Source organism: Vicia villosa, unplaced genomic scaffold (assembly GCF_029867415.1).
Source record: "Vicia villosa cultivar HV-30 ecotype Madison, WI unplaced genomic scaffold, Vvil1.0 ctg.000566F_1_1_3, whole genome shotgun sequence".
NCBI classification, from domain to species: domain Eukaryota; kingdom Viridiplantae; phylum Streptophyta; class Magnoliopsida; order Fabales; family Fabaceae; genus Vicia; species Vicia villosa.
Window position 1 is genome coordinate 364,287 of NW_026705259.1, and position 13,911 is coordinate 378,197.

The following is a 13,911-nucleotide window of genomic DNA, read 5'->3' on the forward strand; positions in this document are numbered from 1 at the left end:
CTCCTCCTCCTTCTCTTTGCTTTGCAGGTACCGGTTCGATGGAGGTCCAAGGTGGTGCGTATTCACGGCGGCGCCTCAAGTTTCCAGAAAATTCTCTCTAATTCCTCCCCCCCTCTTTAGTTTAGATTCTCAGTTTATATAGTCTAGGGTTAGAGATTGTTTAGGCAAGATTAGATTTAAATTAGTTGTTTGATTTGATTCGAGTTTGGTTCTGTAATTGATCCAGTCTTTTAATAGAATCCGATTTGATTTCATTCAGATTTTTTTTGGTGTTATGTTTCAGATTTGATTTTATGAACTCTTATTTGATTCGATTTCGTTATTGATTGAGATTGGCGTTTTGATCTATGGGCCTGGGCGAGTGAAGTTTGATTAGGGTTTGCGTAGTTGCAGCAGCGCCGCTGGAGGTGGAGGTTAGGGTTACGCGTGAGGGAGAAGGTGATGAACAGGGTTGAGTTGGGTTGACCCGGTCCAGAACCTAACCCGCCCGGCCCAAAGCGTTGACCCGGTTTACTAGTTCCTTGAGTCCAATAACTGGCCCACTTGCTGTCACACTTTGGCCCAAAATAAAACAACAAAAACAAAACAAAAAAAACCAATAAAAACCCAATAATCCCAATTAATCAATTATATTAATTGACTAATCTAATAACCACAAAAATCAAATTGACTATTTAATGAATTAGTAAGTAATAATCCTATTAGCAATAATATTTAGAACAATACTAATATTTAAATTAATGTTAATACTAAAATCATAACAATAATTAGCAATAGCATTTATTCAAAAAATGTAATAGGATTTATGTAATAGAAAGTCCAAAGAATATAAAACAAAGGGATACATGGGCCAAAATGAATTGGTCCTCAGATTTTTGCTATCCACACCTCATTTTATTTCAAACAATTTTATAAGGGAATTTTATAAGAGAGCGAGTTTAATAATAGGTATATTAAACCCTATGGCTCTTAATTTTTAACGCCCTTAAAAATGAAATATAACGGGTAAATTTTGGGGTATGACAAAAGGGAGGAACTACAGTGATAAAAAATGAGAAAAATGAGTTAATCCCTACAAGGACAGTAACAGGTTGGAGAGTTTGCATTGATTACAGAAGGCTAAATCTGGCAACAAGAAAGGATCACTTCCCGCTACCTTTCATAGACCAAATGCTTGAAAGGTTAGCAGGTCATGACTACTATTGCTTCCTCGATGGGTATTCGGGGTATAATCAGATAGCGGTCGCACCAGAAGATCAAGAAAAGACGGCCTTCACTTGCCCGTTTGGTATTTTTGCCTATAGAAGGATGCCATTCGGGTTATGTAATGCTCCAGCTACTTTTCAAAGATGCATGCAAGCCATCTTTGATGATATGCTTGAAAAGCATATGGAAGTATTCATGGACGACTTCTCGGTTTTTGGTAAGTCTTTTGATAATTGTTTAACTAATCTTGCTCTTGTGTTAGAAAGATGTCAACAGAACAACTTGATCCTCAATTGGGAGAAGTGTCACTTCATGGTGCGTGAAGGTATAGTTTTGGGTCACAAAATTTCCCACAAAGGAATAGAAGTTGACCAAGCAAAAATAGAAGTCATATCAAAGCTGCCGCCACCAATGAATGAGAAAGGTATTCGAAGCTTCTTAGGGCATGCGGGTTTCTACCGCCGGTTCATAAGAGACTTTTCTAAAATAGCCAAACCCTTAACTACTCTGTTGGTTAAGGATAGGGTCTTTACTTTTGATAATGAGTGTGCCGTAGCATTTGAAACAATTAAGAAAAAACTAGTTTCGGCACCAATTGTTGTGGCCCCATATTGGTCTCTTGCTTTCGAGATCATGTGTGATGCAAGTGACATTGCAGTAGGGGCGGTTCTAGGACAGCGTAGAGACAAATTGTTACATGTTATTTACTATGATAGTCATGTTTTAAACCCTGCACAGATATATTACGCAACAACTGAAAAAGAGTTGCTAGCTGTTGTTTATGCCTTTGATAAATTCAGGCAATATCTGTTGGGTTCCAAAGTTATTGTTTACACTCACCATGCTTCTTTGAAGTATCTTTTTGACAAACAGGACTCTAAGCCAAGGCTTCTGAGATGGATCTTACTCCTTCAGGAGTTTGATGTGGAGATTCGTGATAAAAAAGGGTGTGAAAACACAGTCGCAGACCACCTTTCTCAAATGTCACCTATCGAGGAAACAGAGGAAAAACGCCCAATAAAGGATGAATTCGCAGATGAGCATATCCTTGCTATTATTGGTGCACCTTGGTTTGCCGATTATGCAAATTATCTGGTAGGTGGGGTAATTCCAGAAGATTTTGATTCTAACCGCAGGAAAAAGTTTCTACATGACTGCAGGTTCTACTTATGGGATGACCCGTTCCTATACAAGAAAGGGATAGATGGTTTGGTCAGAAGATGCGTACCAGAGGAGGAACAAAGGGATGTACTAAAAGCATGCCATGACTCAGACTATGGGGGACACTTTAGTGGAGATAGAACTGCTGCGAAAGTCTTACAATCTGGGTTATACTTGCCAACCTTATTCAAGGATGCTCACCATGTTGTTCGAGAATGTGACAGATGTCAAAGAACAGGTAACATCTCAAAGTGAAATCAAATGCCTCAGAATGCTATGTTGGAAGTAGAATTGTTCGACTTATGGGGGATTGATTTTATGGGACCGTTTCCACCGTCCTTCGGGAAGAATTATATCTTGGTGGCAGTTGACTACGTATCAAAATGGGTGGAGGCTGTGGCCTTGCCCACCAATGATGCGAAAGTGGTGGTGACTTTTCTCAAGCATAACATCTTCTCTAGGTTTGGAGTGCCCCGAGCACTAATCAGTGATGAAGGCACTCACTTCTTAAATAGACTAATGGAGAATTTGTTGAAAAAATACAATGTGAAACACAAGATCGCCACCCCATATCATCCTCAAACAAGTGGGCAAGTCGAGGTTTCTAACAGGCAAATAAAACAAATTCTGGAAAAAACTGTCAGTGCCTCTCGAAAAGATTGGTCGATCAAGTTAGACGATGCTCTCTGGGCATACAGAACATCGTACAAGACACCAATAGGTATGTCTCCATATCAATTGGTGTATGGTAAGGCATGTCACCTACCGCTCGAACTCGAGCACAAAGCGTTTTGGGCCACCAAACTCCTAAACTGTGATTTTCTGAAAGTCGGTGAAGCTCGAACGACTCAACTTCATGAATTGGAAGAGTTCCGTAATCAAGCATATGAGAATGCCAAAATCTATAAGGAACAACCAAAAAAATGGCATGATCAGAGGATTCAGAAAAAGGAACTGCGGGAAGGTCAATTGGTATTGCTGTTTAATTCCAGGTTGAAACTATTCCCTGGAAAGTTAAAATCACGATGGTCAGAACCATTCCTGATTCACAAAGTATTCCCTCATGGAACAATAGAATTAAAATATCAAACCAACGGGGATATATTTAAAGTGAATGGACAGCAGGTGAAGCCGTACTATCAAGGACAAGAGAGTGGTCTGATTGACAATGTTCGTCTTACAGGATAAGATGAACGATCGTCGAGCCAGGCGACGTTAAACGAAGCGCTTCGTGGGAGGCAACCCACAGAATTTCCCTAATTTATTTTCTTTGTTTTCCTTTATGTGTGTTTTAAATTTTTCAGGAAAAGCTAGTTCCAGTGGTGGATACAAGGTGAGGAAAGACAAGAAAAAAGGAAAAAAAAAACAAAATTTTGTGAAGTTGAACCAGGGGTGCAACACGGGTGGCCGTGTTGCCCCAAGCGAGAAATTGAAAAAAAATTGGTGGAAAACAGTGGAGCAACACGGGTGGCCGTGTTGCGCTCACTGGGAACAGCAAAGATTTTGAAGAGGTTGGCAGAGAGGCAACACGGGTGGCCGTGTTGCCTGTGCGAAAAAAAATTTTCACAAATTTTCAAAATTTGTTTTAATGAACCAGCGGGCGCCACCCATTCCACCTCACCTCCAGCCAATCAGATGTGAATCTGTCTCCATATCTCTCTTTTTCTTTTTATTTTATTTTCTCTTTCTCTCATAAACCCTCTTCTTCAACCTCTCTCTCCCTCACAAAAACCTAAACCTCCATTATCACCCACTCCAAAAGCTTCCATCTTTTACCTCCACACCACTCAAAACCCATATCAACCTTCACAAAAGTTGTTCTACTCCTCACCCTCTCCAACCCTACGGTAAATTTTTCTCCTAATTCATATATTTTTCGTTTTGAATTTTTTTTCTTGTAGGTACACATCATGCCACCAAAAAAGAGAACCAACACGGGTAAGCAAGTCGCTGAGCCTACGGGCACTCGCAAAAGGCCGGTCCGCCAATCCAATCCTCATGACATTCTCTTTGAGGACCCTAAGCATCACCAAATATATATGGCTCATGTCAAACGGAAGCTCATTCCCACAAGGTATATCTGTGAAAACACTATGCATACCCTAGGCATTAAAACCGAAATTGATAGGCTATTTCATTCTGTGGGTATGTTGGAATTTATGTATATGGAGGCTCCATCCTATGAACGCCTCACTCTTGAGTTTCTAAGCACAATAGAGTTTAAGTTAGAAAGAAAGTGGAATGGGTCTATTAAGTACTACTTTGGTACTCTTAAGTTCCGCATGTTTTACCAAACTCATGAGCTTACCGTAGAAGAACTAGGCGGTGTCCTCGGTTTGCCTATCTATGGACCTGGGGCTGTTCCGGATGAATTCCCGGGACTACAATTTTGGGGGGATATTACAGGTTTGGAAGCTTATGTCGCCGCAAGCGCTAAGTCATCATGGATTCAGAATCCATGTATTCGGTATGCCCAGAAAGGGCTTGCGTATACTGTGTTTGGCAGGGGTGATAGCCACGGCGTTGTGACCATGAGGGAACTCTTTTTCCTCTATGCAATGTTGCATCACGATATGATTAATGCTGCCGCATTCGTGGCTGATTGTTTGGGCAAAGTGGGTCGTGCTTCGTCTGGTGGAATTTCTGTAGGTGGTCTTATCACCCAAATTGCGGTTCATTTTGGGTATAAAGAATTATTGGACACTGACACTCCTATTACAGGTAAAACTAAGATTGATATGGAATCACTCATTCATCAATCCATGATTACTATTTCAAATGGTGGCTATTGGTTGACAAGCAGAAGTCGATTCTTGTTTGAATTACCTGACCCGGCAAAAGCCAACACTTCTAATCGTGCTAACTGGCTCTACACTAATGTCGCTCCGGAAGGAGACGACCAAGATGCTGATTTTGATGCAGGTAATCAAGGAGACGGCGAAGACCCGACTCAGCATCAGTTCCCACAGGAGCCCTCTCATTTTAACACCTATGGTTCAGGATCCTCTTCTATGGCTCCGAATCAATGGGAATGGGTCCAATCTGAAATTGGGCATCTGCGAACTGAGCAAACCCGACAAGGCGAAGAGCAGACCCGTCAAGGAATTATGATCACTGATATGCACGAGATGATGCAACGTCTGATGTTGCAGTTTCCACCCCCTCCTCAGTAGGTCCGGTATGTACCTCTCACGCTTGTACAAAAACATTGCGGACAATGTTTCGTTCAGGTGTGGGGGGGGAGTTCTATTTATCGCTTTTAGTATTTTCTTTTTATTTCGTATTTTCTTTTTATTTCATATTTCTTTTTAATTTTGTCAGTACTTTATGATAGTTTGTGTGTTAGCTATGACATGTCAGTGCAGGATGCTGAAATTGTTAGCAGGACAAGTGATGAGAATCTGAGATAGTGAACCAAATTGCACCTCGCAGTGATGAAAGGAACCCCCAAAAAGTTGGTACTGTTGAACGTAATGATCGGACGCACTTTCAAGCTTTGGACCAGACGATAGACTTGTAGACCCGATGAAGCGATAAAGTGGTACCATACGAGAAGTGTTTTTGGACCCTGTGAGCTTGACCAGACATGGTGAGGATTATAAAAAGCCAAATACAAAATCATCATGAGAGTTGGTCAGGTATGTCATCGTCACTTTTGGTTTGTGTAAGTATTTGTTGGAATTTCTAATGCACATGTGTACACACTGAGGCACTTGTTTGTTTTACACCTGAGCCTTTCAAGCTAACCCTTTCACGTTATCCCTTGTTAACCCCGTTTGAGCCATACGACCTTTTGTTTGTTTGATTACATGCATGAGTTCACCAATAAACCCAACACGTCCTTACCCTGCTTAGATAAGAGTTGTTACTTCTGATCTGTGAAACAATTTAAGTTTGGGGTCGATACACCGAAAACAAAGAGTAGGTTAGTGCAAAAAAAAAAAGAGAAAGACAAAAGAAGGAAGAAAAAAGAGAAATGATAAGTACAGAAGCACTTACCTATAGGCGGATGTGATCGGAAAAAGAAAAAAAATACATGAGTAGTCATTCAAGAATCTTAAGAAACGGTGTCCGACGCTTGTGATTGTGAACAGTGAAATAACACAATTAGAGAAGTAGTAACTCTGATTCTAAGCCAAAAGCCACTAGTTATCTCGTTTGTTTGTTCATCCCACCTTGTCCCTTAGCCCCGTTACAACCTTAAAAGACCTCAAAAAGTGTGTGTCGTGTGCGTATGAGATGAAGATAAATGTTATACAAACCTATGAGCTGACTTTGCATGCTTTGATCATTGAGTGCAAACACTTTAACCCGAGAGTTTTGGTGAGAGTGTGAATAAGCTTGCAGGTAAAGAGACACCTCAATGTGGAAGTATAGCTGAATCGCTAAAGTCGGGGAAAAAAAGGAAATTATTGGAAGGCCAAGATGAACGAAAGTTGCGAAAGATCTCAGCAGTACTGTGGTAAGATATCTGTGAATAATTTGGGGGATCCTTGTTTGTTTCTCGAGCATCACTTGAGGACAAGCAATGAAATAAGTTTGGGGTTGTGATCGGTCATGATTCTCACTATGTTTTTGTCACTTTCCAGATGATAATCCAGGTATTTTGCACTGCTTAATGTCATAGTGTAGTCTTTTTAATCTGTTTAAGTGATTTTGTGTGCGTTTGCAAGTTTTATCCGTTTATTAGTTTTCGAGTTTATTTTCCCATTTTATGCTTTAGTTTGTTTGTTTAATGATGTTTCAGATCTAGGAGATGATTCACTCTACAATTTGCAAGTGATGTCGGAAGGAAGGAGCAAGAAGAATGCAGAAAATAAAGGATCAGTGGTGCAACACGGGCGCCCGTGTTGAGCAACACGACCCGTGTTGCTAAGAAGGTTATCAGGATAACAAAGTGAAGAGATAGTGGTGCAACACGGGCACCCGTGTTGCCTAACACGACCCGTGTTGCCACTACTGAGCGCGCCATGTGATTTTAAAAGAGACAGAGGACCAACACGGGTACCCGTGTTGCCCAACACGGCCCGTGTTGGCTTGTTGCGCTGATTTTCATGATTTTTAGTTTTTGACTCAAAAAGTGATCCAGGAGGGCATTTTGGTACTTTCCGACTTATTAAGAGGGTTTGCAATATATAGTGAAGGATTAAGAAGAGAAGAGGCATCTTTTACACAACCAGAGAAATTGAATCTGAGTCAGAGCAACGTATGAGATTATTGGAGAACGGAGATCATTCATGAGCAAGAGCAATTGAAGATCACAAATTCCTCAATTATCTGTAATGTTTAACTTTGATACTTTTAAATTTCTTTTGAACAATATGAGTAGCTAAACCCCCCAATGCTAGGGGGTGTCCCTGATTTGGTTTGTAATGACTTTGATATTTTAATTTGATCGATTTCATGTTTATGTTATTCAATTCAATTTTATACCGTTTTTAATGCCTTCTTTATCGGACAAATAAAGATTGTTTTATGATTAACAATTTGCCGGATCGAAATTGTTAAGGTTTGTATTAAATTGAACCATAGTAGATATCATCTAGGACTAGGGATACCCTATGGTCACTAAGAATTCTCGATAGAAAAAAAGCTTGGTTTTATCTAATTTCTCTAAGGACTTAGGATTTATAGACGAAAAACCAAAGGTTTGCCCAATAAGGATTCAGGGGAAAACATTCTAAAGATTTAGTAATTGAATATCATGAACTTGTTGAAAAGATCTCAAATAAGGATTCAGGGTTGTTACAGAGCAAATTACACACCTTGCCTTGGCATTTACTCATATTAGTGAAAAAGGCTTAAATTTACCTTCTGCTATTTTTATTTTACATTTAGAAACTATAACTCAATCAAAAACCCCAGTTGACTTTTTATTTAATTGAATAATTATAAAACTTATATTCCAACGCAGTCCTCGAGATCGATACTTGGTTTTAACCTTTTATTACTACTTCGTAAAAATAGTACACTTGCTATTTTTCCGATCAAGTAGTCATGGAACAACTTTGTGGGGATTTTACCGAGAGGAAAGCTCAGTCGGGGTTCTTTTTGAAGACTTGTCTTATGCTCATTTGCTTCCATGCTTGCTTTATTTGCAACTGCTTAAGCTCCATACTGTGGGGATGTCTACATATTCTTTGCTTGATGACGATGACACTAGGTGTGAATTCTATCTTGGGGCACCTGGTTATAATGTTACGATCTACAAGTCTTCGAAATTACTTGGGGCTCCCGAACGAGGGATAAGCAAGACATTGTCTATCTTGAGCATTGCACCATTTGCATTGCTCGAATCCCTAAAGCACTTACAATTTCCGTGTGACTTTGCCAGAATCTTCTTCCAGACAGTAATCAAGGGTGATTTGTAGGGGCACACCTCTCATTCTCAAGGATCTGCTTCACATCCTGAGTCACCTCCTCTTCTTGGAGTTTCCTTGTCTGTAGCCTTCGCTTGTCAATCGAGACAGAAAGAGTAAGAGAAACAAGCTGATGAGAATCCTAATGCATTATGTTCAGTTGTTTCCATACTAGTTGGAATTTCAGTTGGTTAAGATTCATGCTCTGGTTCTTCCTCACCACAGACTACTCTCCTGATTTTGATGACAATACTCGGTGTGTTTCATTCTCGGGGCACCTGATCATGATGTCAAGCTTTATAAGGTGTTGAGGTACAAAAAGTCTAAAACTTTCTCGATGCAGGGATGTTTGAGTTTACTCATAATGGTTTCTACTGGTCAATCTCATTTCATCGACTGCAAGTAGAATGTTTGTTCTTCCTCGAGAAAGTAACTCATGAGAATCACTTGCAATAGGTACTGCTATAGGCTTCCTTCTCAACAAATGTTGTGTGTTCCAAGTAATTACTTTGATGGCCAAGCGTCAGAGGTTATTGTTGTTCGCTGATAGTAATACAAGTTTCCTCCATTCATGATGGTGTTTTCTATCTAGCAGCTATATTTAGGGCTTCCGACCGAGGGATAAGCAAGACTCCGAGTTCTTAAGCTCGCATCATTGGCAGCTCAAATCCCTAAAGCATTCACAAACTCCAGTCGCTATTATTTAGGGCTCCCGACCGAGGGATAAGCAAGACTCTGTGTTCTTGCGTTCGCATCGTTGGCAGCTCAAATCCCTAAAGCTGAGCACTTACAACTACTATATGGCCTCGCCGAAATCTTCTTTCGTGAAGTAATCTAAAGTGTTCTGCAGGAACATGCGATAATGCTTGGTGTGCTTTCCACTCTGGGGCACTTGGTTATCCAATTGAAGACTCTTGGACATTCAAAGAAAAGGTTCAGGACCTGATTGACTCAAAGGCTATCACATTCGCACTTGAGGGTCATAATTGAAGTTCTCCTTTGACTCAATGGATCTTTTGAAGCAATAAGTCCATACGGAGAGGATCTCCTCAACAATGGCAATTCCTAATTCATCATGCATGTTCATGTTTAAGCTTTCTTGCTTTGTTTAATATTGTTGCATGCAAAACTTGTTTGTTTTTGAACTATAATCATAATGCATTGGATATGTTTGTCTTGAAAAAATCCATTCGCTTTTGCTCTTATATGTTTTTCTATGCTTTTTGTGATACTCAACTCTTGTTAATAAAGCTTGATAACTCCGAAATGATGAACATAATACCAAGAAACCTCAAATGGTATGCTTTTGAGTAGAACCCTGTTGATGATGTACAGGCATTGTTTCAAATCCCCAAACACTGGAGATATAAGGGAGTGAAACCCTCGTTAACCCCTCTGAGCCTTCGAAGTCCATCACCGGTTTGGCGGCGTTAAAACCAATGCTTGATTGGTCCCTTTGAAGTCAACACTTGCTTGACCCCTTAAGCCCACTTCCTGGTGGCATCTTCTCGGAGAACCAATGCCTATTTGATACTCTAGCCGATACCTGTTTGGTGTTCTAATCATTGCTTTCCTGTTAACTCATGGAATCCATCGCCTGTTTGGAAATTTTCGAAGCCATATGTCTGATAATCTGTTTGCTCTTACATTTTCCCATTGTGGGTGAGCATCACTATCCTATGCCATGTGAGGAAACCCCGTGAAGATGTCATGCTATATTCTGGGGCATTTTCATCTGTTTATCTCGTAGGTACATCCTTTTGAGTGCATAATGTCAATGCGTTGGTGGATCTATCCAAGTGGATCTTCATTCCCCAGCTGAGGGTATCTAGATGAAGTTTTCTTTTGTTCCAAGATTCTCATCTCCTCAGCAAAGCACATTTCAATGCAATCTCCGTGCTTCAGAAGCCTCATTCCCCAGTGGAGTGTCTTCTCCCTAGTTGAATCATGGTTAATAATATCTGATTCCCCAGCAAGCTCTTAATGAGGTTCCTTGCCGAAATTACTCACTTTCCCCAGTAGAGCGTTTCTCTCCCCAACAGATTGACCTACTTTCCCCAGGAGAGTCATCTTATTCCCCAGTGGAGTGATCTTAATAAGAGGTTCTTATGCCGAGTTCCTTATCCCCAGCGGATTTCTTATCTCCTCAGTGGATCAGTATGCAGAAGTGTTCATCTTCCCCACTGAGTCTTTCCTCAGCAGAGATTCACACGCATCCTCAGCAGAATCTATTCCCGTCAAGGACTTCCCCAACGAAATGCGTCCCCATCAGAGTTATCTCCATGACTTGCTCTTATCTCCACATCCTCAGAGTGTTGAGAATTTACTTCTCCAATGAAGTTGCTAGGGTATTCCCCAAGCAGTCAATTGGGATGTTCTTATCCCCAAGCAGGATTTACTCCCACAGCCAGAGCTCGCGTCTAGAGCTGATCGTCTCCAGCGGATTTATGATCCATCTTTGCCAGCTCGCAGTTGTGACCCTTGGTCACTCATCTTTGTTCTCCCCATAAGAGTTATATACTCTCTCTAGGACTCCTTTAGCAGTTCAGTGCTCATCCGCTGTTTCCCCAAGCAGCGTCCGAATCATGCATCATTCGCATAGCATTCTCAAAAGCGTGTAGCATTTCCATCATCGGAATACTAATCCATAAACATTCATACATGTATCATGCATAAATCATATCATATATGTTTCTTTCTGCAGGAAAGTTATCAAGATACAAATGCCTCCCAGAGAGCAACTCGCCTAATCATTACAGGCGCTTATCCTGATGTCTAAATCAGAAGAAGTTTGTCTCCCTCTCCCTGACATTGTCAGACCAGATGAAAGCCATGCTTATTCCCGATGTTCCCAGATCGGTTGAAGATATCTGTGTCGCACGCTCGCGAAAAAGGAACAGAGTCGCCACTAATATATTTATCCCATAAGGGAAAGGAATACCAGGAAACCTAACAAAGAAAGGAACAGGGTCTTGCGACCAGAGAATCAAGGTACGGGAGTCGGTTACGCGAGGGGAAGGTATTAGCACCCCTCACGCCCATCATACTCGATGGTATCCACCTATGTTTGTTTCTATCTAAAGGGTGTATAACTATGTCTATGTCTAAATGCGAATGAATGCAGAATGTAGGGAAAATAAAGAATTATACTCGCACGGGCCCTACCCCGCTGCCTACGTATCCTTTTCAGGAATCAGAGTTACCGTAGCTCGGCTCACGATTTTCTGTTTGTTTTTGTGTTTTTTAGTTGGGCGGCGTTAACGCTCACGCTCTTGCATAAGGGATCGCCTAGGATGCAATGGAGCGGAGATAACTTGCCCTTAAGAAAAGAGGGAAGAGAGAGAGAATTGGTTTGTATCTTTTAAGGGTAATTCCATGATGACGAGAACCTACTACAAGGCTTCGCATCACTTCCTTACTTTGTTTTAAATCTGACCATTTATTAGTGTTTTATGTGTTTTTGATTGGTGTTTTTTATGGGGATTTTATCTTTGTGACTTAGATCATACCAAAAAGAGTTTTGTTTTGCATATTTAGAGAACGCACATCGAGGCCTAAGCCACAATCGTTTCTCTAAATAACGGTTAAGAAATACATCGAGGCTTCACACCTCAATCATTTCTTCTCCGCTAAGTAAAGGAAATACAAAAAGGAGTTCTTTTGTGAATATTTAGAGAATGCACATCGGGGCCTACACCACAATCGTTTCTCTAAACAACGGTTAAGAAATACATCGAGGCTTCACACCTCAATCATTTCTTTTCCGCTAAGTAGGAAAGAACATACATCGGGGCCTACACCCCAATCATTTCTTTCCTACTATGAAATATAGTAACGGTATGATCCTTGTCTGTATTTTAAAAGTTGAAAAGAAAAAGGATGAAAGAAGGGAACTGTTCTAAGTCTAGTCTAAGTTGTTTATGCAAGGGAATTAAAATGATAAACTATACAATTTATTAAAAGAAGCTATACATGGAATAGGTAAAGGAAAATCAATATGCGACAAATAAAATTGAGAATTATAGCAAACAAACGGTATTCACAAACACACATACATCTATTAATTCTATACAAAAAATCGAGACTAAAAATTAATTCCTAAGTCGGTTAGAGAATTATTTACAAAGAAGTATTAGAACTAAAAAATTCAAGATATTGTAAAAGGTTTAAAAGTATCAAGACAAATAACAAAAATCGACAAAATTACGAACATTATTTACTCATGCTAAGAATATCTAACATTATTTTTTATGCCTTTTTTATGTGAGCTAAAATTGAAATCATGAGTTAAAAAATAAGAGAAAACAAAAATAATAAAATGCATTAGCTCTAAACTGCAGGGGGGTGCATCAGTAATGAAGAATATGAACTAAAACAAATTATGAGGCAAAATGGGCCCAGACGGGGGGTGCAAGCAGTAAGGACGCTCTCAGGCCCAATCCATTGGCTCGTGAGTGTATTAGCAAAACGGGGGTATAATCCACAAGGTAACAAAGCCCATTCAATTCCGTGGCCCAGTCACACTAACTACTCACTTCCATCTTTTATTATTCCACTTTATTTTAGTCAGCAAAGCATTTATTCCATTTTTATTCTATGGTGCCTTTTTGTATGGACGTGACGTCCCCATGCATAATGTGATATCAATTGGTCAAATGAAATATAAGTGACTACAAGACAAAATTGCACTTAATCCAATCACGTGCGTGCACCTCAACATCTAATCATTATAATAAAACAAAGCAAGAACTAAATGGGAAACGAACGAATGAGGACATGCCACGTAAGCTAGACGGAATGGGATTCATGCAAAACATCAGGCGCCGGAGATACCACTTCCGGTTATCTTCTCCGGCCGGTTTAGCGGCGGGGACGGATCAAAATCTCCAGAAAACAACACCAAGGCCACCGTCCCTCTCGATTTTCGCCGCTGATCACAAATCCGGCCTCAGATCTTTCTAATTCTTCTCCTATTGTCCTTAACAGAGCAAAACTTAAAGCCCTAGCTTCTAAGACTTCTATGAAAACGCAAGATTTTGGCACAAAACGAACCTCATCTCACACGATTCGAATAAGTAAACACATTACATCATGTTAACTGAATCGGCTCAAGAACACGGAACGAGTACGAATGCAACACAAACAACACGCGTTCTATCATATCTTGCTAGCATGCTGAGATGGA